The sequence below is a fragment of the Chroicocephalus ridibundus genome, chromosome 6, assembly GCF_963924245.1.
Source record: "Chroicocephalus ridibundus chromosome 6, bChrRid1.1, whole genome shotgun sequence".
Lineage (NCBI taxonomy): Eukaryota > Metazoa > Chordata > Aves > Charadriiformes > Laridae > Chroicocephalus > Chroicocephalus ridibundus.
Window position 1 is genome coordinate 32856557 of NC_086289.1, and position 11303 is coordinate 32867859.

The following is an 11303-nucleotide window of genomic DNA, read 5'->3' on the forward strand; positions in this document are numbered from 1 at the left end:
GCTGGTGATGAGCAGCCCCTGGGTCCAGGTGGGGGCCGTTGCTGGTGACGAGCTGCCCCCAGAGCCTTTCCTTCCCTGGGCGCTGCTCAGATCAGGGCAGCATGGGGCTCTTCAGTGCTGGGGTTTGGGGTTGACAAAGCAGATGCTTTTGTTGCCTGAGTAACTCTGAAATAGAGGAATGTTAGCCCTGGTGAGCAGAGAGAGGCAAGGCAAGGCAAGGTAGGAGGAGCGGTGCACGAGGAGCACCCACAAAGGTAAGTCCTCTCTTAAAATCCCATAGAAGAAACAAGTCGATTGCAAAGCTGCCTGTGGTACGGCTGCATCCTGGCAGCATGTTCCCTCTGTTGCATGCATGATGGGGCCCTTCATAGTAAGGGTTTGGGTCTGCTGTCCCCATAGGTGATATGTTGTCCATGTGCTGGGTCATCCTAAAAGCCTTTAGTGTCTGGCTGTGTAGCTGAGTATCAATGCCTGTATTTGGACCGCTGAAGGATTGTAGAGCATGCTTTAGTTCCTAAATGCTTGTTTTTCCTTGTTTTAAAATGCTTCTTTGTAGCCAGGAATATTTTGAGTTGTGTATCTGGCCTTATCTGGGGCTTCCTTTGTCCGGTGTGGATGTAAATACTTACATTAAAGCAAATAGTAGTACCCTGAGGAGGGTCCCGTCTGCTGCAGTGTGCTTGGTCTCCAGCCCTGGGTGCTGCATGGGCAGAGACAGCGTATTTCTGTGTATGATGCTGTGTGATTTTAAATTGCATTCCAGTGCGATAAGTTGTGTGATGAATTTAGGGCTTGGCTTTGGGAGAGAATTGTGTGTTACTCACACAGGTCAAAAGTCATCCAAATCACAGTTTTACAAAACATGGTTTTGTAAAAAAAAAAGTTCCGGGGTAAACTGTTGAATATATTTAGTTATTTGATGTCTATACAAACCCGACCTTGCATCTTTAGTCCTTAATCTGTGCTGATTTTTTATGTTTGTGTGAATATAAGAGCAATCAAAGATCAGTCATGATTCAAACTAATAATTTTTTTAAACATGCGATAAAGGATTTGCTTTCCATTTAGAGTTACTGATGTTTTTGTGAGGCATGGGAGTAAGGGCAACAGCAGATGGCAAAAATTTCCAGCAACAGGCAGTGTGACATCTAAGCAGAGCTTTCCCAACACCCCTGCTGTGGCAGCAGATGGAGAGATTGGCAAGTAGGGAGGATGTTGCTTTTACAGCGCACAGTGCTTCGAAAGACGGGCTTTGCTGGGTGAGCTGGGGTTGGCAGAACTTGAGTGCGCTGCAGCAGCCAGGGCTGAGGGAAGAGTAACGAATGCTAAGAAAGGGGATGCCAACGGCACCGCAAAAATGTAGCAAAACTCCTAATGGTGTGTTGAGGTTTTCCTTGCTTTTGACGTTTTATGACTTTTTCCGAGACAAAATATCAGAATTGTGGCTTTCCATCAACCTGTGTGTGCTTGTGCACACACATGCAGAGAAAGGTATTTCATTATTTTGTAAACCTCTGCAAAATATTCGTAAACTTCAAAACTTTTCTGTTTCTGGGACAAATGGAACTTAAATATCTGAGCATATTCACATAGCAACTGCAGGTAACAGCAATTATCATAAGTGTTTAAAATAATGTCTAATTGTGCTAGAAAATGAAAACACTTTCTTCTGCTACAACCTTGATTTTTCAGAGCTGGTAGAAAATGAGTTTTATGAAAGCTTCTAGATTAGTTCTTATTTTACATCATACACTATTTACCCTATTATGTTTTCTTCCAACATATTTTCACTCAACCCATCCAAAATGGTAAAACTTCACCATGTCTCTATAAGCAATCTCTGTAGAACTGACATTTGAAACTGCAGTTCCAGTGGTCAGATTAGTATGCGAAAACCTTAACTTTTTGGGCTTGTATTGACTAGGTCATTATTGTTAAGGGCTTTGAAATGATATCCCGATCTAGTTGAAGATGTCCCTGCTTGTTGCAGCAGGGTTGGACTTAGATTGCCTTTAAAGATCCCTTCCAACCCAAACCATTCTATGATATTCTTAACAACTAAGACACACAAATTAAAAGGCTCCCAAATAAATTTGTTTAAACGTATTCATTATTCAGCAATACAATCAATCAACAACTCTTCAAAAACCCTCAATTTTTAAAGGGAAGTCATTTTACAGCATTTTATTTTCTGCGTCTCAGGCTTTGCTATGAGCTTGTGGAAATGAGAAGTGTTTCTTCAGGTAGCGATGGGGCTGTCACGTTGAACGGACATGAATTTCCTAATGCAGCTGTAGAGAAGTGTGCTGGGTCCCCATGGTGGCTCTGGTATGGTGCAATGAGAAGTGCACATCCACTATGCTGTTACATGGGAGGCTAAAGAGTTTCTGGTGTCAAAAAGGAGCATAAGGACAGTTGCAGCTCAAATTAAGGTCAGAAGCAATAAAAGAAACCTCCCTGTCAGTGTCATTGATTAATCATTAAAGTGAAAGATTTTTCTTCCTTTGCATGTAAAGCTACACTATGTTGAAATTGCACTCGGTTGGTTGTTAGCACAATGCGCCTATGTCTAGCTGAAGCTTTGTCTGAGGACAGTGACCTGTGAATTGTATTTTAAAATCTGCCATGGAGCTTTGAGGTGCCCAGAGGCACCGTCTGGACTCGTCAGGAACTGTGAAGCAGCTGTATTTCATAAGAGTCTGGAAACTCGCCGGGTAATAGCCTCACAAAACAACATCGTCCTGGCTGAAATGATAAACTTCATTAGCTCAATATAGCTACACATACTAAAGAATTTAAACCATACTTTTACAAGATTGCATAAAAACATCACATGCTTACAGGCCTTATAACTAGCAAAGTCATAGGAAAATTACCTAGTGCTTATTAAAGTTTCTTCCATCCCTCTGAATTCTGTAGTCAGTAACACTGACGTGCTCTGGCTATTACTTTGTACTCCTTGGTTAAAAAGTAAGAAACTTAAACAGTTTTGTAGCTTAGATATTTCAATACTAAATAATTCCATTTTCTATATGGCTGGTGGAATTGCAGTAACTTCTGCTTTTTTTTTTTTTTTTTTTAATGTTAGGATACTGTTTATATAACTTCAGGAAGGCAGGTAGAAGACTTGAGATGAGGTTAGGCAGCCAGTGATTGATGTTTTATTTTTGTGAATGTTGTGTTGTATTCTAAATAACTTTAGCTTTTAGGAAGCTGTTTTTTGAGAAGTCACCAGGAGTTGGTGGTGATGGTGTTCTTCATATATTTATCCCTACTCTTTTTGTTATCCCTACTCTTTTGGTTAATATTGAATCGAATGTAGTACTGGAAATGGGAGATTTGCTGCATCTCCTGTTGTTTGCACAAAAGCTTAGGGTAGATTGTTTTGGCAAAATTGCAGGAGTTAAGATAAGCGTGTGTGGGTTTTTGCTTGTCTTTCAAACCATGGAAAGGTATTTTTGCATGCATCTGTGAATTTAGTAGGTTTCTACAACATGTTACTTTTTGTGTGTTGTTTTAAATAAGGAAATTAGCTGATGGTCATCTTCAGAGGTCCTGAAGTTGTAGAGAGGAAGATCTTCCCAGTAATAAATGAGAAACATATTGGTGCTCCCCAAGCAATGGAAAGAGGAGAGGTAAAACTTCTGTAACTGCAGTGTGCTGCCCAAGTCCTGCAGCTGTATGTACTAAAAGTGACTTTGTAAAGCCCTGCTTGGTCGAAGCAGACAATGGCATACCCAGGAACAGCTGCTCTGGGGTAGGTCAAGGTCTGTCCAGTCCAGGACTGCACTGCCAAGAGCCATGAATGTTTGCTAGAGTTTCCTCTTGGGCTCCAGCAGATTACTCAGAGGCTTCCACACAACAGGATCAGCTTTCATTTTGATAGTTATGTTGAGAACATGGGGGGAAAAAAAGTCCAACATTTAATTTTCTAAATGTCTTTTTTTTTCCGAGTGCATGTGAGAAGCACGCAGCCTGGGTGCCCACGTGGGGCAGCCCGACTCCTTCTCCGGTGTCCCTCCTTCTCTGCCCGCTTTGCAGGGAGGGGCAAATTTCCATTGCTGCCACAACCTTAATCTAGTTTCTTCAGACAAACTCGTGACTTCTTGGGATTTTTGGGTTTGTGGCTTGTGATTGGGGGTTTGGTGTTTTTTGCCACATTTAAAAGTTAACCTCATTTCTTAATCTACTCTAATACATGGATAAAAGTGGTGGTGGTGGGAGGCAATGCTGTTCACATGTTCCTATGTCGTCCACATGGTAAAAAAGGGGTGAAACAAACTCTTTGGTGGCTTCAGGCCAGACTCATTCCTTGGTTATACAGGTTGCAACACTCTCCCCATGAGTGATGCTCTCACAGTACAATGCTGGGAAAATGTTCTTTTTTTTAGAACAAAAATTTTGTTTTTGTTATTAAACTCTACAAGCTTCCTTTCAAGTTCTCCAAGAAATCTCCAGAGCTTCCCCTTCCCAACCAACACTGCCCTTGATTTGCAGTTGACCCCTGTGGGATGAAGTCATCAGGAGAAAGTTCTTGTTTTCCTGTATCTGTTTTCCTACACAGCCTCGTTGCTTTATTAATTTCACCAGAGTAGGCATGTGTTTTAAGTCTGATGACTTGTATTACGTTAGGAAATCCTCCCACAGCACGGACCTTTCTAAACATTGTTTGTTGACTTACAGGAACAAGATCGTTCCTGTTGCTCCATGCTGGCCTTTGGAAACGGGCTGACGTTTGTGTGTGGCAGCCACATGCTCTGGGAGATGGGGACAGCTCAGTCCCCTTCCTGTTTGTAGGGTGAAATGAGTAACAACAGCAAAACAAAAAAGCTGTTGTCTAAGAGGGGCGTTTCTGTGTTAAAATGCATGGCAAGGCAGCTTTGAAGAGGCATCACTTCTATTAAAAAGAGGTGTTTGCAGCCAGGAGGCTCCTGAGAGCCTCACACACAAGAGTTGAGGGGGTAGGCGGTATGTCTGTGTCTGTCAGCCTGCCTGAAAGAATCAGGGCAGGAGCGTCTGATTGAAAAAACAGGCAGCGACTTCCTCTCATCCTAATCCCCATCCACCAAAAAAGATGGAGGGGGGAAGGGAGTATCTGGCATCTCCCTGAGGAATGCAATAGTCCCAAACGTGGTGTGAGAGCACTTCACAATCACACACTGGCACTCCCTCCCTGCGGTTGCTGCCAGTTTCCCTCCCACGCGTGCTCAGTCTCAGAGGTAATGCGAGCCTGGATGCTGGACAGTTAATCAACTGCAGGAAAATTAACGTTTTGGAGACTGTTCTTTCTGTTGCGAGGTGCTTGCTGTTTAATAAAACGCAGCATGCTGTCACATATCGCATACTTACACGACCCTGCTGGCCGCCTGCTCTGTTGGCTTTTGGTTTTGGCTGGGGTTTAGCATTTCTCGGTGTTGAATTTCTCTCTTCTGTTGCCATTGCCGAGGGGAGGGTGGGCTGTGCTGTGCAGGGGAAGGCAGCTGAAGTCCAGCACCAACTGCCCTGCGTTTTCTCCAGGGCTGCGCGCCCTTGAGAGAGTGGCATCCTGTTGTCCATGGGTACCTGCGTGCAACTGGGAGAAACACTCGCAATGTGGAAACTGGATTTTGAACAGTCCTCGTGAGACTATTGTGGAGAGAGGATGAGGAAGGGGAGGTGAAGGGCTAACTGCTAAGGTGATTTCTGTGAAAACAAGAGGCTGCACAGCTTTTTGCTAATGATGGCTATGAGCCTGCAGGTATGGAGCCTATGGCAGACCCTTTCTCCCTTGAGGACAAGGATCCTTGCACAGTGTGGGGAAGCTTTCCAAAAAGAGCCTCACAGCAGTGATCGGGTTGTTCCCATGAGGGCAGAGCTGTGGGACGCCAACCATGAAGAGGAGAGGAGGTCTGCATGCAAATCTAGCACTTAAGTTGTCTGCATTTGACAGCAGTCAGGACCCTGGCACATGAAAGCCAACCCATCCCTTAAAAAAACCTTGAAGTCATTCTTTTGCTATGATGAAATATATGAAAAATATTTGCTATGAAAAATAACTCCACTGAGATGCACATGAAGTGTTTTGCCATTTACTGCCTAGAGTTTGGGTAACAGTAGTGCTGTCTCCTTCCAGCGAGGGTGATTTAGGGAGCGGTGTGTAAGTGATGTATGTAAATCCCATGTCAGCAGTACGTGCCTGTGGGACTTCTTGTTGCCCACCATGGCCCAATACACGGTCCCCGTGCTCTGGCCCAGCTTATGTGTTTTGCTCTGGATGGGGCTCAGTTTGTCCCATCCCACTGGCCAATAAATGTGTAAGACTGCTGTAGTTTTTTTTGCTTGAGCTTTAGCTTTTATTCACTTTTATCATTTAAATAAATGTATGGAATGTGATAAAGACTAGAATAATGTGTGTCCTGTGATATAATATCCAAAAGAGACTGCAAACAATATACCCTGACTCCTAAAGAGGATTTTTCACATTGATTTTGCTCAGATAGAAATCTCCATTACTTTACCTTTTTCTTAAGTCATTTAAATACTCTATTTTCCAGCTCCGTGACATTTGAAAAATGTAACAGTAATCTTGTTTGCTCGTTTGCACTTTCTTACAGGGCTTGGCAGCTCTGCCAGCCTTCCTTCTCTTGGGCATTGATCTCTGTCTTGGTAAAACACCCACAAATTCAGCATTGGAAATGTAATGGACTGAAGTTGCTTTTGTGAAATGGTTTTTGGGTTGGTTTGTTTGGGTTTCTTTTTTTACCCGTGGTATATGGAGTGATTTGAGGAACCTAAAGAAAAAATAATCATGTAGCATATAATTTCATTTCGTTGACCTTCACCTTCAGAATGGTCCTTTTTGGGCACATTGGGGGAACGGCTGGAGAAGCTCTTGCTGGCCCAAAAAACTGGTTGATGTCGAGCAGTTGGGATGGCGCGGGCAGAACGTTGTGCTCCAGGGTTATGCTTGCAGATCAGAAAATGAAGCCGCAGCTCAGGAAACAGCGGAGTTATGTGGCTGGAAGAGGTATGCAATTTTAGGTTTGTCCAGAAACAACTGAGGTAAGGTTTTAGAGGGATAATTTAGTGAAAGGAAATTGCTCTCCTCCCACCCATTGCATGCAGGCAGGCAGATGCTGGGAGGGGTGGCCAGACAGAGTCGGGGCGGGGGTGGGGGGAGATGTTTTGTACTGACACGGCAACAGCGTTGTCTGGAGAGCAGCAGAGACGTTGTCACTGTTTCAAAATAAACAGATTACTTTGGACACAGGAGAAAATACAGCAGCTCCTCAAGAAGATGTTGACCACTGCCGTCAGCAGAGCTGCGCTCTCTCACCACAGGAAGAGCAAACCCCATCTTTAAATGAGAGCTGTAAAGAGAAACTCTGTTTTCTGGCATTGGTTTGCTGGCCAGACAAGAGAGGAGCCTCTGGGGTCCCAGCTACTGCCCACTGAGTCTGTTCAGCCGCTGGGGGCTGCTTGCCTTTCCAGACAAAGGCATCATGATGCCTCTGAGGAAGGACAGCACGTGACCTTTCGCTCCTATGCTCTAGAAGAAAAATCACTTTAAAGGCACTACGGTTATTTCCACCATTAAGGAACAAATGGAAAATATCAGCATGGGAAAGATTTTAATTGTTAGGGTGTTAACCTCTCCTCACCAATGAAACCAGTCCCAGCATGCGTTGGCTCTTGTTAGGGAGCCAAACACAGTCCCAATCCAATTTAAGCTCAAATGCTTTATTTTATTTGGTACTTTTATATCTTAATACTTGTCTTAGGTGCCTCTCTAAAGTTCTGTCAGCAAAGTAGATGTTATTGCAGCCAGGTGCAAATTGAGAGGTGCAGGATCTCGAGTGTGTTCCCATAAGCTCATCAGGGCTGCTCCTGCCTTGGGAAAGTGTTCCATTATGCTCCTTCTCAGCAGTGCTGGCTTGTGACGGCTTCCCTGATGGTGGGTGCTGAGATTTGCTGATGTTAGGCCTTTCTCAAAGCAAGGCTCCTCATTGAGCCTGCCTGCTGTTCTGCTTATAGCAAAAATGCTAATTTTGCACTGTGGCTCCCCTGTGCTCAAGCTCTCCACCCCTAGTCTTCAGCAGACTGGGACTGGTCAGGGTCTGTTAGACTATTGATTTTTTTATTTTTTTAAATTAATTTTCCACTGTAAGGCTGCAGGCACAGCATTGCTTGGTATTGATTTCTGACAGCATCGCAAAGGGTGCGCAAGGTGTTACATTTGCAGGGCCAGCCCATCCGTGGAGGAGAGCTGAGCCCCCTGCAATGCTGCAGAACTGCACATCTGTGTGCCCCCAGTCCCAAAGGAAAGGAGGGAGGCAGAGGGCTGATGCGAAAGGGGGAGGGCAGCTGACAGAAACACGCCACCTGGGTTTATCAGTGGGGCTGTGTTGGGCTCTGACTGCAGAAACTTGGAGTTTTCAGAATCTGAGAAAACGTACACTGCTGCTCCCAGTACACACACAATAGGGGCCGGGTTTGTTCAGCACCTAAATAAAGACAAAGCAGAAGGCAAATTCTTCTGCACATCATGAAACACATTGTTTCCAAAGGATTGACCCCAAATTGTTTGGTCCGTGAAAGGGTCTGTTGCTCAGACTGCAGTGACACATTTGAGCTGTCCTGCTGTCCACATTTGAGTTGGAGATAACTACAGCTTTGCAAAGCATTTGATCTAGATCTGGACGTGAAATTTAGCATTTCAGAGTTTTTGCAGCCTATTGAGATACATAGACTACACTGATGCAGGATTTTAACTGACTCAGAGTTGAAAAAATCCAGGTTTTCAGTCCTGTGAACTCTCTGAAACGTTTTCAGCTGTGGGTGCATCCCCGGGCTGTAAATGGAAGTTGTGACCCAGAGATAGTGCAGCATGGGCCATGACCATAACGGCAGGCTTTTTAGTTTACAGCAAGTAACAGAGGTTGAGGCAAGAGCTTGCCAGTGGCTTTTGTATCCCCAGTAAATACAAAGTTTTGGTCTTAGGATGATGTTGTGGTAAAGGTAAGGTCAGAAATACAAGACTTTCCCTGCTGCTTTCCTCTCCTCCTTTCCTTACGCCCTTTCCACGTGCCATCATAGCTGGTAGTCTGCAGAATTGCAAGGCAGAGTTTTTGTTACAGGACCTGGGTGCTTCGTTAAGACACAGAGGCTGCCAGGGACCACATGCTGCTGTTCACCTGGGAGCAGGGCAAATCTTCCCATGCTCTTTAAATCCAGTGGTGCAATGGTTGAAGAAAGATTACAAAAACAGGACGTATTCAGGCATTTATTTGAGTCCTTCCAGCAAAAGTCAAATGTGTGCTTCCTTCCTTCTTGCATCCCTTTTACAACAATTCATGTTCCCCATACAATAAAAGTCAAATTAGTTCACCAAGTCCAAGGAAACACCGATATATATATATATAAAAAAAAAATCTATATATATTTTATTTTTTTAAAAAAAACCCCACCCTGTTACTTTTAATATATCTCACATGCCATTTACACCAATGTTTTCCCCGCCTTCCTGATGGCCTTCTTACAAGGCAAATTTGCCTGAAAATAGACAAACTGTGCAACTGACTAATGGCTGTAGGATGGGTTTGGTTTTTTTATTCCCTGTAAAACAGGAAAAAAAAAAAAAAAAAGAAAAATAAATCTGTTCTCAGTTCCTCTGCTTAGGTGTGAAACTTGCCAGACAGCTTTCAAACCATGTAATTCCCAGGAAAAAGTGGGATTTGTCTCCGTAGTAATTAACTCACTTTTTTAGAAGTGCAATTGGTGCTGTAAGAGGATTTTCTCATCCAAGTGAGCATTTCCATTGGTTTGTCATCATTACCATAAAGTAACTGAAGAGGTAAGAGAATGAAATTTAATGTAATCATTTGCTGCATTTAATAAGCTACCAAAAGTCTTTATATTTAGAAAAAAATAAACAAAATAAAAAATAAACCACTGTCAGTAAATCCAAGAGTGGCTTGAATTTTTTTCCTTCCTTCAGCTGACTTTGAGCTTCCTTCTCTCTGATCCCAAAACAGTTTGTTCAGTGCATGTTTCAAGAACGACAGCTTGACTAAACCATTGATATGAAATTTCAGCAACCCTGTATGTTACTGCTGTTTACAAAATTATTTTGAACTAATAGACATTGCAGAACCATGACTGGTCTTTTGTGTGTGTTTGTTTGTTTGTTTTAATGGAGACTTTTCAAATTAGCATGCATGCAAACTTATATGTTGTTTTGAAATTAAAATGAAACAAAACTTGGGAACTGGGGCACATAGAAGCTTTTTTCTGATTAAAATCTCTACCAAATGTCTTTTTACTAGTCGCTGTCTACATGCGAGCTGGGAATGGGCTCTAACTGGGCAGACTGTTGCCTGAGGAGCAATATCATCAAAATATTTGCATTCGCCTTTGGATCTGAGCCACTTGGATAAATGGCAACTTGATTAACTGCGACTACTTGTTCCTTGCGCAACGTTTTAAAGAGACTGGGGTCTTTAAAGACACGTCAGTTTCTGAAAGGGTTTTTTGACCTATAGAGTAAGGATGTGAGAAACTTAAATCTTGTTATGCAAAGCTCAGTGGTGCATTTTGTTGGAGTTGCGCTTGCTGCAGGTGTGCCTGTGCTTTCTGCTCCAGCCCTTAGCAGCGGTAGCTCCTGAGCAGAGAGGCATTTACTAGCTGCTAAACTTACTTGCTTATAAAGCAAACATGCTTTGGAGGACCTGCATCCAACCTGGTATCACAGCAGTAGGACCCCTGGGCATGAGTCAGTGTAAGCCATGGTGCAGGACCAAGTCCTGGGGGCATCTCTCAACCCATTGCTGAGGGGGCAATTGTGGTGGTGTTTGTGAAACCTCAGAGCAACTCTGAGGTTTGAGATCTCTCCTTGCTTGAGGTTTTTGTGAATTGTGTACTGCAGTGATGCATTAATCTCACAGCTTCTAAAAACATATACTCTTAGCAATGAAAACACATTGGTCTTTGCGGCAATCTTGCTGCACTTCCAGAGATTATGTCAAGGGTGAAACAAATTCCCATGTTATCAGCCAGGACAGTTTTATTGTCATTCATAATATAGCTAACAGTGCAAAATGCTGTGTTTCATAAGGACTTAGGTATAAGTTTCTATAGTGCATTTTCCTTCCTGTGAAATATTCTGCGTAATTGAAATTGCACAAGTCTTTTTTTGTAAAAAAAAAAAAAAAACAAACAAAAAAAAAAACCACAAACCAAAACAAAAACCATCTCTGCAAATAAAAGCTATAAAAACTAAATATGAATATTGTGCAAACTCTTTTTCACACACAAAAAAGTTTCTG